Below are 11,710 nucleotides of genomic sequence, written 5' to 3'. Positions count from 1 at the left end.
GGAAGTTTCTACCTCAGTTTTTTGCAAGTTGCAACATGCAAGGATGCTCCAACTCCCTTATGTTTTTTTAGGCTACAACCCACAGGAGGCTCCTATGTCAACCAGTGCCAAATGGATATTTATCAAGGTAGAACTTGAAATGAGACTACAACCCCGTAATGCAAACAAGAAACAATAATGTGTTGGTTTACCTGGTCATAAATTCTACATATCTACATCTTCATTTCTCCATGTTCTTCCCTTCAAATCTTCTTCACATAGCTTCAAATGTGCGAGGTGACTAATGCATAATACCTCAATCAGCTCTCCCACATTCTTTGACTCTCTAACCACTTATTGATTCCAAAAACAACATCTTTTATAAAGATAATTTTCTTCTTGTTTGTATTCCACATAAGAATATGAAGTGAACAGGCTTGACTCTTTGCCTTCCTCTTATTCATTTCCAAACTCTTCATATTTTGAATATTATAAAATAAATAAGTTCTCCACCATATATTATTTTAGCCATATATAATGACTAGGTGCATCAATATCAACATAGTTCCAAAAAAAAACATTATACCACCACAACACATGCAAGCATTATTGAATGTAAACAATATGCACACAACATATGAAAATAATGCAAGAATATGTATGCAACATTCTCTCTCCAAAGCCATCTATATCTTCAAATTCATCTTTTCTTCATGCCATTTCATCAACCTGGTTGAGACTTGTCTTGTTTTGCTATCATGGAATCTTTCCTTTGCTGTCATGGAGTCTTGCCTTTACATCACAACAATTCATCAACATGCCAACGTCAATGTTATACCAAACCATCAAGGTATTTGTTACTCCTTTTTCCTTTTTACTACTCTTGCCTTGTTGTTCCTTTGTCAGTTGCTCCTGCATACCTTTCTCCTCCTTTTCTTGTTGCTCCATGTGTTGCTCCTTTGCTTGCTGCTCCTTTTCCATCAATGAGAATATTGCAAATAAAAACAAAAAGAAACAATGCAATGAAAATTAACTAAATTAAATCTAAACTAACCTAACTAATAATAGGTAGATAGGGACTAAGTGTAATAGAATTTCCAGTGTAGCCAAAGAAGCTACTCCAGACCCTTGAGTCTAAGAATATAGTAGAGTAAAAGAAACATAACATAAAGTGTAGTAATACATATAAACAACCGAAACATTTGTAGAGAAATACAAAGGCATAAAGTGCAAGAACAATAGTGTGAGATAACTTGCGACTCTATCTAACAAAAGGCACTAAAAGAATTCTTCTTTTACTCATATCCATATAAATTTTGATGGAATGCATGAAAGTACTTACTATGAGCCATGGAGCACGATAGGTATGAATCCTTTAGCCAATTTGCAATAGGGTCATAAAAATGATTTGCTTGAAAATGTTTCAAAGGAAAATTAACAATAGACATATCCACATCATATGTAAGATCAATCTCATACTGAAAATCACATAGCGATTGAAAATGGTCGGTGATGGTGTGTGTGTCAAACTTGACAATGGATAAAGAATGAAAGGTGTCAAATGGAAAAAATTGACAATGATTTAGCACACTCTTTGTTAGCAAATTATGGAGCAAAGATTCACATGAGGAAGAATGAGTCAATTGGAGTATATGCATAGGATCATAGATTCTATCTTGAGGTTTATAATAATTAAAAAAATAAGATACTGTTAGACTAAACAAAGCGCAACTGAAATAAATATAAACATACACAAAAAACCACACAAAACCATAACACAGAGATTTAACGTGGTTCACCCAACCAATCTGGGCTACTTCCACCAGAACAGAGGCATCGGCAATCTTATTATTCAAAGGAGATTACAACAATTCTAATTCTACACACATACTCTCAGCTCACCCTATTTTCTCTACACACTCATATCCTCAACGGATTTTACATTTCCTTTATAGTTGGAGTATAAAACTGAATCATAAATTTCCTCACAAAAAATATAGGATGCATTAACTCCTCCTCAAAAAATACTGGAGCTAATATAGCAACTAATCATATTGTTGTCACATACATGAGATTTTTGCCCAATTTAATAAAACCGAAAATCTCAACAATCTCCACCTTGACAACAATTAGCGTGATGCCCTGTTCATTTATTATTTTTATCTTTTTTGCAAGCCACGAGAAGCCAGACACCAATGTAGCTTCTCTAACAAAACTCGTTTCGTGAACATGTGTGCACAGTTTTCCTTCGTATGCACCTTTTCAAGAGAAACACCCCTTTCAGTGATAACCTGTCTTATAAAATGGTACTTGATTGGTATATGCTTTGATTTACTATGATAGGATGGATTCTTAGCCAAGTGAATTGCACTTTGACTATCACAAAATAACTTGATGTTGTCCTGTAACCTCCCAAACTCACCAATCAAACCTTTCAACCAAACCGCTTCTTTGCAAGCATGTGAAGCAGCTATGTATTTTGCTTCAGTAGTGGATAAAGCAACAATATTCTGTAACTTTGACATCCAGCTAATAGCTCCACCTGCAAGAGTAAAGACATACCCTGAAGTTGACCGTCTCTTATCCAAATCACCTGCAAAATCGGAATCAAAATATCCACAAACAAATTCACTACTTTTATTGTAAGTGATACAATAATCACTTGTGCCTCTCAAATACCGAAGCACCCATTTCACTGCTGACCAGTGTTCTTTACCTGGATTTTCCATATACCTGCTGACAACCCCAACTGCATGTGAAATATCTGGTCGAGTACAAACCATCGCATACATCAAACATCCTACTACATTGGCATACGGAATTCGAGACATATATTCCTTTTCTTCATCTGTATTGGGACATAAATTGGAAGAAAGCCTAAAATGGAAGTTAAAGGGACTGGCACAGGCTTCACATTGTTCATACCAAACCTCAAGAGTATTTTCTCAATATACTTCTGTTGTGATAGCCACAGCTTACCATTGCTTCTGTCTATGAAAATCTCCATGCCCAAAATCTGTCTTGGTGCTCCCAGATCTTTCATATCAAACATCCTTGCCATCTGAGCCTTTAACCTGTTGATATCCACTATGCTTTTGCTTGCTAAATGCATATCGTCAACATATAACACTAAGATAATGATCATGCCATCATTTAATTGCTTAAAATAAACACAATGATCATATTCACTTCTTATATATTTCTGACTCAACATGAAAGAATCAAACTTCTTGTACCATTGCCGAGGCGACTGCTTCAGGCCATACAATGATTTCTTGAGCCTCCAGACAAATTTCTTATTGTGATGCTGAACAAACCCTTCCGGTTGTTCCATATAAATTTCCTCATCTAAGTCTCCATGTAAAAATGCAGTCTTAACATCTAGTTGCTGCAATTCTAAAACAAGCAAAGCGACTAATGCTAACACAATTCTAATTGAAACTATTTTAACAACTCTTGAAAAGATCTCATGAAAGTCAATGCCTTCTTTTTGAGAAAAACCTTTTGCGACCAATCTCGCTTTGTACCTGTCCTTTGTATCATTCACACCCCGTTTCAACTTGAAAACCCATTTACATCCCACAGTTTTCCTGTCTTTCGGAAGTTCAACCAGATCCCATGTGCCATTCTTGTGTAATGCCATCATCTCGTCCTTCATAGCTTCTTTCCACTTTTCACTTTTTGAACCTTCTACAGCTTCCTGATAACACAAAGGTTCATCATCGTTAGCGGTTAAAGCAACTGAAGTAACATAATCATCATACCTTCTAGGAGGGCGTTTAATTCTCGTGGACCTCCTTAAAGATGTTTATGGTACTTCCACAATTGGCTGACTACCATCTATAGGAACTTCTTCATGATCAGCATCTGAGACTTGTTCATGATCTACATCTGAACCCTGTTCATGATCTGATTCTGAAACCTGTTCATGACTAGTATCTGAACTATGGTCATCATGACTATCATTAGAAGTGCTTTCAAACTGAATGTGCTGAAAATCATATACATCATCCTGTTTCAATCTATTATCTACATCTAACTGTACAAGAGAGGATTCATTAAACTTTACATCTCTGTTGATGATGATCTTGTGGGTAGTAGGATCCCACAATCTATATCCCTTTGTTCCATCACCATATCCAACAAAGATATACCTTTTTGACTTTGGATCTAATTTAGTTCGCTGATGTTTAGGCACTAGAGCATATGCATCACAACCAAACACTCTGAGTTTAGAATAATCACAAGGGTGACCTTTCCATACCTCTTGAGGAATCTTGCAACCTATCGCCGTGGATGGTGATCGATTTATCACATAACAAGCTGTAGCCACCGCTTCTGTCCACAATTCTTTCTGCAAACCGGCGTTACTCAGTATACTCCTTGCTCTCTCTAAAAGAGTCCTATTCATTCGTTTAGCAACTCCATTTTGTTGAGGAGTATAAACAGTGGTCTTATGTCTCTCGATCCCTGCATCCTTGCAATAGTTTTCAAATTCCTTGGAAGTAAACTCACCACCATTGTCAGTTCTTAAACATTTTATAGTTCTACCAGTGATGTTTTCTACCAATGCTCTAAACTGCTTGAAAATTGTAAAAACATTAGACTTCCTTTTCAACATGTAGACCCACACTTTCCTAGAAAAATCATCAATAAATGATACAAAATATGATGAGCCACCATATGAAGTTGTAGGGGCTGGACCCCAAACATCTGAATGGATATAATCAAGTATTCCTTTACTAGTATGTTTGCCTATTTTAAACTTTTGCTTACTTTGTTTTCCAAACAGACAATGTTTACATAAATCTAACTTTCTAGTCTTTAGATTAGGAAGTAACTTGCGATCAGCCAAAATTTTTAGCCCTCTTTCGCTCATATGGCCCAACCTTTGATGCCATAAGAAAATGGAACTACTGTCATGTTCAGACACCATAGACACATGATCTGACCCTGTTCTTCCTTCTAACTAAAATAGATTTCCTACCTTCTTAGCTTTCATTAGTAGTAAAATACCTTTGTAAATTCTCATTACTCCACCTTGAATTATAGTTTTATATCCATTTGTGTCAAGTGCTCTTAGTGAAATTAGATTTTTCCTTAAATTTGGTACATGTCTTACATCAGTTAACATTTTGGTTGTCCCATCAAACATTTGCAGCTGTATACTCCCTATTCCCACAATATTACATGTGACATCATTACCCATGTACACGACTCCATCATTAATTGATCTATACGTCTTAAACCATTCTCTATGAATACACATGTGGTTTGATGCACCAGAATCTAACAGCCAATGTTGATCATGATTTGACAAATTAACTGATAACACTTCATCACTCATACCTGAACCAGATGCCGAACCTGTATCTATCGTGTTTGCTTCTTGCTTCGCTGTCGAAGAGTCTTCTTTGGATGCTTGTTGTCTCTTCCAACAGTCCTTCTTCAAATGTCCCGATTTTCCACAAAAGCAGCACTTTACCTTACTCTTCTTCCCTTTCGATTTTGATCGTGAGTCGCTGTGCTTACCAGAGTGTCTTTCTCTCGAACGACCTCTAGCCATCATTGCTTCTGATGTAGAGGTGTCGGCATTTGACCTCTTCCTTGTCTCTTTGGACAACAAAGCTCCAACAATATCATCAAATTCAAGGGTTTCTGATATACTTAGACTGATAGAAGTAACAAAATGATCCCATGACTCGGGCAACAAGCACAATAAAGTTATAGCTTTATCTTCTGATTCAAATTTTACTTCTATACTTTCTAATTGCACCATGAGAGTATTAAAGACATTCAAATGATCAGTAATAGCTGTACCTTCCTTCATACGCAGACTGTACAATTGTCGCTTCAGAAGAATCCTATTAGTCAAGGATTTTGTCATGTACAGCTTCTCCAGCTTTGTCCACAAACCAACAATAGTTTTCTCTGATATGATGTTAAACAAAACATCATCCGCCAAACACAGTTGAATACCGCTCAGAGCTCTTCCATCCAATTCATTCCATTCATCATCTGTCATGGGGTAAGGCTATTTGGATCTTCCCAACAGCGCCTTCGCCATGCCTTGTTGCACAAGAAGATCGTGCATCTTCACTTTCCAGATCTTGAAGTTATTTTTTCCATTGAACTTTTCGATCTCAAAATGAGCACTTTGAGTTTTTTCCATGTTGAATCAAAAAAATCTCCAATTCCAAATAAAAAATTCCTCTATCGTACCGTGTAATCACAATTTTAAAAGAAAAATAAAAATTGCAGGTTTACCAGAGGGAAAAAAACTGCCGGGCGATCTTTGATAGCGAAAAAACCACACCTAAAACACAATCCACTGCCTGGTGCTCCGCGCCAGAGAAAAATCCATGTAAGTGTTGCAAAATTGGCGCGCTTAATCTCGTCGATTCCACGCCAATCGGAATATTGGAGCTCTGGCGCGAGTATCAGACTCGGATCCGCGCCAATTGGCATGTTTGTTTCAAAAATAAACCGCGCCAACCCGTTCACTGCCAGAAATTGGTGCGACTGTCTCTACCAAAACCACGCCAATCGCTGAAACTCCACCTTCAGCAGATCTATCAAACGCACTAGCTCTACCTTCAGCAGATCTGTAGGTTATGGGCCCTCCACGCTCTGCTGTGCCGCTCTGATACCACTTGTTAGACTAAACAAAGCGCAGCTGAAATAAATATAAACATACACAAAAAACCACACAAAACCATAACACAGAGATTTAACGTGGTTCACCCAACCAATCTGGGCTACGTCCACCAAAACAGAGGCATCGACAATCTTATTATTCAAAGGAGATTACAACAATTCTAATTCTACACACATACTCTCAGCTCACCCTATTTTCTCTACACACTCATATCCTCAACGGATTTTACATTTCCTTTATAGCTGGAGTATAAAACTGAATCATAAATTTCCTCACAACAAATATAGGATGCATTAACTCCTCCTCAAAAAATACTAGAGCTAATATAACAACTAATCCTATTGTTGTCACATACATGAGATTTTTTCCCAATTTAATAAAACTGAAAATCTCAACAGATACTAAATATTCCTAAAGAATGAAACCATATTCCATGAGAGAATTCTAACAATGAACTTCACAGAGAATTCTAATTTGACCAAATTCAAAGTCATTATTATGGACTAAAGTGCCTCGACTTTGAGACAAGACTTAGAACTTTAAAATGATGGAAACTCATATTTTGAACACATAGTCAACCCTTCATTTGATCAACCCTCAAAATTTGTATTAACAAATGGTACCAAATAAGAGTTGCCCAAATCAAAAGATTCATGGAATCCCTCATCAAGTCATTGGAAACAATATTCGATAACTAACATGTGATCTTCTTGCATAGAAATGGATATACATGAAAGAAACTCCTCAATGATAAAATTTGACTCCAACTAAAAATTACGCAAATCTAAGTCTTCCTTTGAAAGCAAACATTAATCCATAAAACATGGAAAATCATTTAGAGTCATAGAAATATGATGATTAGAGAAATATTTGTCCAAGGGTTCAACATGATTGAGGGGTTCACGATTGAAAGGATGATTATCAAGACTATGCAATGAATGATGAATGGGACATGGAAAATAATCATATTGAGAAATAGAAGGTAGAAACAGTGATTCCTCCTTAGTGAAATCCTCAACATTAGGAATGATTGTCGAATCAGATTCATGGATTTGATTTTTCGGGTTTCTAAATTTGAATAGGAACAACACAAGGTACATTAAAAGGGGGAGGACAAGGAACAAAACGAGTTGTAGATTCCTCCTTGGAAGTTTGGTGCTCTTCTTGGAAAGGACCATTGGATGGATTTTATTGAAAACATTTCCTTGAAATCCTAACCAAGATCTAAATTTTCTCATCCAAACATTCCCAATATACATCCTCATCTCAGAACTCATAACAAAGCCAAAGAATTCAATCAGAAAAACATTTGAAATATTCATTTGATTCCATCCTAAGCTGATAAATTTTATTATAAACATCTTCATAATTGTACTTGTCAGAAACATGACAAAGTGCATTATCTAGTTGCTTAAAAGAATGAATAGAAGCAACCAGTAAATAATAACACCATTTCTTGCCATAACAGTCTAATGTAAGGGTAAATAATTGAGTAATAATATCTTCAGAATAGACTCCACTTGAAAATAATAATTGACAAAATTCAACAACATAATCAAGAACAATTGTTGTACCTTTTCCATAAAACTTAAAACATGACAAATAATAATTGAACAAATTCAACAACATAGTCAAGAACAATTGTTGTACCTTTTCCATAAAACTTAAAAAGTGACAAGTTATGTAAACATTTTGCATGGATTAAAAAATCGAAATCTTTTGAATATCACCTTGGGATTATTATTTGGGATGAAGCCATTTATGATAAGGGATTTAAATAGAATTTATGAGCTCAGCTTCTCATTTGGCCCTCCTTCTAACACCTGGATGTTGATGGTGTTAGATGTCACCAACATATAGGGAGTCTCCTAGATCTGAAGTCCCAATTAGACCTCACACTTTTTGGTGTAGGAGCCCCATCTCTATATAAGGTCCAACCACCATTGCAAGTGATCTTAAAGGGATGCCTTGGATGTTGAACATAGACTTGATATTATGCACATAATGTTGGGGGTAGCAATCATGTGAGTTTTGTGAGGAATCAAGTGTAAGATGTAAAAGGAGCTTCCATGAAAGGGACAACAAATGAGCCTCTAAGAGAAATGTAATAGTTCTATCCTAAGACATGCAAGCGGGTGAGAAGATTCATTAATTAACCTATAAATTAGTTCACAAGATAACAACAATCATGGATACACATAACAACACCTATTCAATAAGATTCATATCTAAATCAACATAATAGTTCATATTTAGTATGTATAACATAACATATACCACAAACATCTAATGAATAGTCTTAAAACATTTAGCGCATGAAAGAGATGGCTCTAAGAGTTTCTCATAATTAATGGAAGATCGAAGTACACATTTACATTAATGACACACTATCCCCAATAGGGAACATGAAGCTACTACTTTCTTCTCCAAAAGAATGATATTTTCCTTTATGCACAACTAGAGAATAGATCATTATCTTTAGTATGTATAACATAACATATACCATAAACATATGAAGAATAGTCTTACAACATTTATGATGCATGCATGAAAGAGTGTTGGCTACAAGGGCTTCTAATAATTAATTAAGGATCCAAATATGTTGTTACATTAATGACACATTAGCCCCAATAGTGGAACATGGAGCTACAACTTGCTTCTCCAAAAGAATAATATTATCCCTTATGCTCAACTAGAGATGTAAAGGTGAAATATCTAAGACTCCAAGCCCTTTTTCTGAGTTATGAGGGCTTATTTATAACAAATAACAATGACCCTTGACTTTCCTCATGACTCTTTGACTTCTATAACCTATGGGCTTCCATGAATTTCATCATATTCTAGATATATCCTTTTAAATTCCACATGTCTCTTCACATTCCACATGTGTCCCTTGAACTTAATTTAAATTAAAATTATTGATAAAACACAAAATCAAATCAAAATGGTGGATATATGGGACAAAACTCTAATAGGAAAAAAAAAATCTCATGAAGAAAAAAAATACAAATTACTAGCTTTATCATGGAGTTCATTTTTTATGTAGGAGTGCCATGGTCGGAACTCTGTTGCGATAACTTTGAATGATACATTGGAAACATATCACATCCACCTACAAAGAATATGATAATATCGATTTGGATCTTGACTGTATGCTATTCCATAGCCAAGATAACATCATGTGAAATTTGGATGGCCCAATTACATACTATAAAATAACATTACTCGTGATCTCCAAGCCTTCGTGATTTGTTGCGTGCCTAATTTTTTCAATGAATGTTTTTATCTCCTTCATAGTAGCATCCTTGTCTCTTCTCTCTCCAAATGAACCCATAGAAGGTAATTTTAGTTTCTATACCATGGATAGTAAAACACTATGTAATCAAACATAAGTAGCTATAGTGTTGGTCGTTTTTTCACTAAGGTCGTTGTAATTATGAATGTGAAGTCTTAATTGTAATCTATCCACCTTGGTATTTATCTTGTCCTTCTTAACGAACTTTTTAGGCACATAAAAATGGCTATAAATATGGCACGGGACTAAATAAAGTGATGATAAAAACTTTAGACTAAAGGCCTATCCATTAGGAACTAGAGTCTTGAAATACATAATATAAAAATTGATAGATGAAAAATGGAATAATTTAGAAAACATTTATTGCAAACTTGATGATGAGTTAGGAAGTCATTGGAAAATTTAAATGGAGGAAGTATGTTGGGTTGTTGTGTTTGTGACAAATACCCTTCAAATTTTTGCCTACAGTTGAATTTTGGAGCATACTTATGATCTTAGGATCCATCACCTCAAGTTGTCCATGACCGCTTCATGATTGGTTGACACACTCCTTATGTGATTTTAACTACCAAAGCCACTTGCTTACTCATCCCTAGCTTTCGATCAATTTGAAAGCACAACTCTTTCTTACAATCTTAGTAGTCAACGTTCACCTTTGTAGATTAACATTGGGCAACCCCTATTGATAGTTCATCGGGTAGTGCACTGTGCAATCGTTGCTAACAATCAGTGACAAATATTATTTAGCAATCACTCTCACCCATAGTGGAAATTGTATCATCATTCCCATGATTTTTATCAATTTTCGCTTTTGTGCACATTTGTTTTTGCAAGTGTCACTTTCACTTTTGAGGCTATTGTTTTTGATTACTTTCACTTTAAGAAGTGTCACCTTTTTTTCTCATTCTGGTATGTGTCACTTTCACTTTCTTTAGCTTTTGCAAGTGTCATTTTCACTTTTTCTCATGATAACAAGTGTCACTATTGATTATTTTCACTCTTTCATGTGTCACACTTTAGCACATTGTCAGAGGTAGATCTAATGTGTTATTTTTCATTAGTTTATCATATAGATCATAATAATATGCACTAGATACTTTCTCACAATTTAGCACACTTTCTAGTTACAGTTGACACTAATGTTGTAACTTGTAATCTAAGTGATGCTTTGTTTTGGTTTTGAATGGATGCATGTTGATTATGGGGGTTAAATTCTTAATTTTTATGTGGTTGATTGATTGTAAGTGTGTGATCATGATAAAGTATTGTTACATGTTCGAGTTTCATCTTTCATTTCTCTGATCCCACACTTAGTCAATTTCTAAAGTGTTCTTGTCTTCATAACTTGCCCAACCAACCACTCATCATCTTGCATTCCTAAACTACACATTGTGTAGTCTCAATCCTGAATTAGCCATCCTTGCCTCCTTAAACTATGCACTATGCATTTATTGCTTCCATGGACTATGTGGTACCCAATCCCAGTCCTCAGTTCCTTCCTCTTGCACTTGCAAACTATTCAATCACTACCTAGTCACACTACCATTACACACTACGCAGTCTTATTTAGTAGTAAATCTTCCTCACATGTGTAATCCATTGTCCCATTCCTCCCAGAACTGTACATTGCGCAATGATAGTGAGAAATCATGCTTGATTACATCATTGACTCCTTGAACTAGGAAATATCTTATTTTATCTTTCCCTAGATTACACATTGCATACTCCTTGTGTCACTAAATTTCCCAACTATGTTGTCTCTTAAGTCGTACAATAAC

This window comes from Pinus tabuliformis, chromosome 3_2 (genome assembly GCF_031772625.1).
Source record: "Pinus tabuliformis cultivar Carrire ecotype Pingquan chromosome 3_2, CPIR1, whole genome shotgun sequence".
In the NCBI taxonomy this organism is placed as follows: Eukaryota; Viridiplantae; Streptophyta; class Pinopsida; order Pinales; family Pinaceae; genus Pinus; species Pinus tabuliformis.
Note: the sequence above shows the minus strand (reverse complement) of the source record.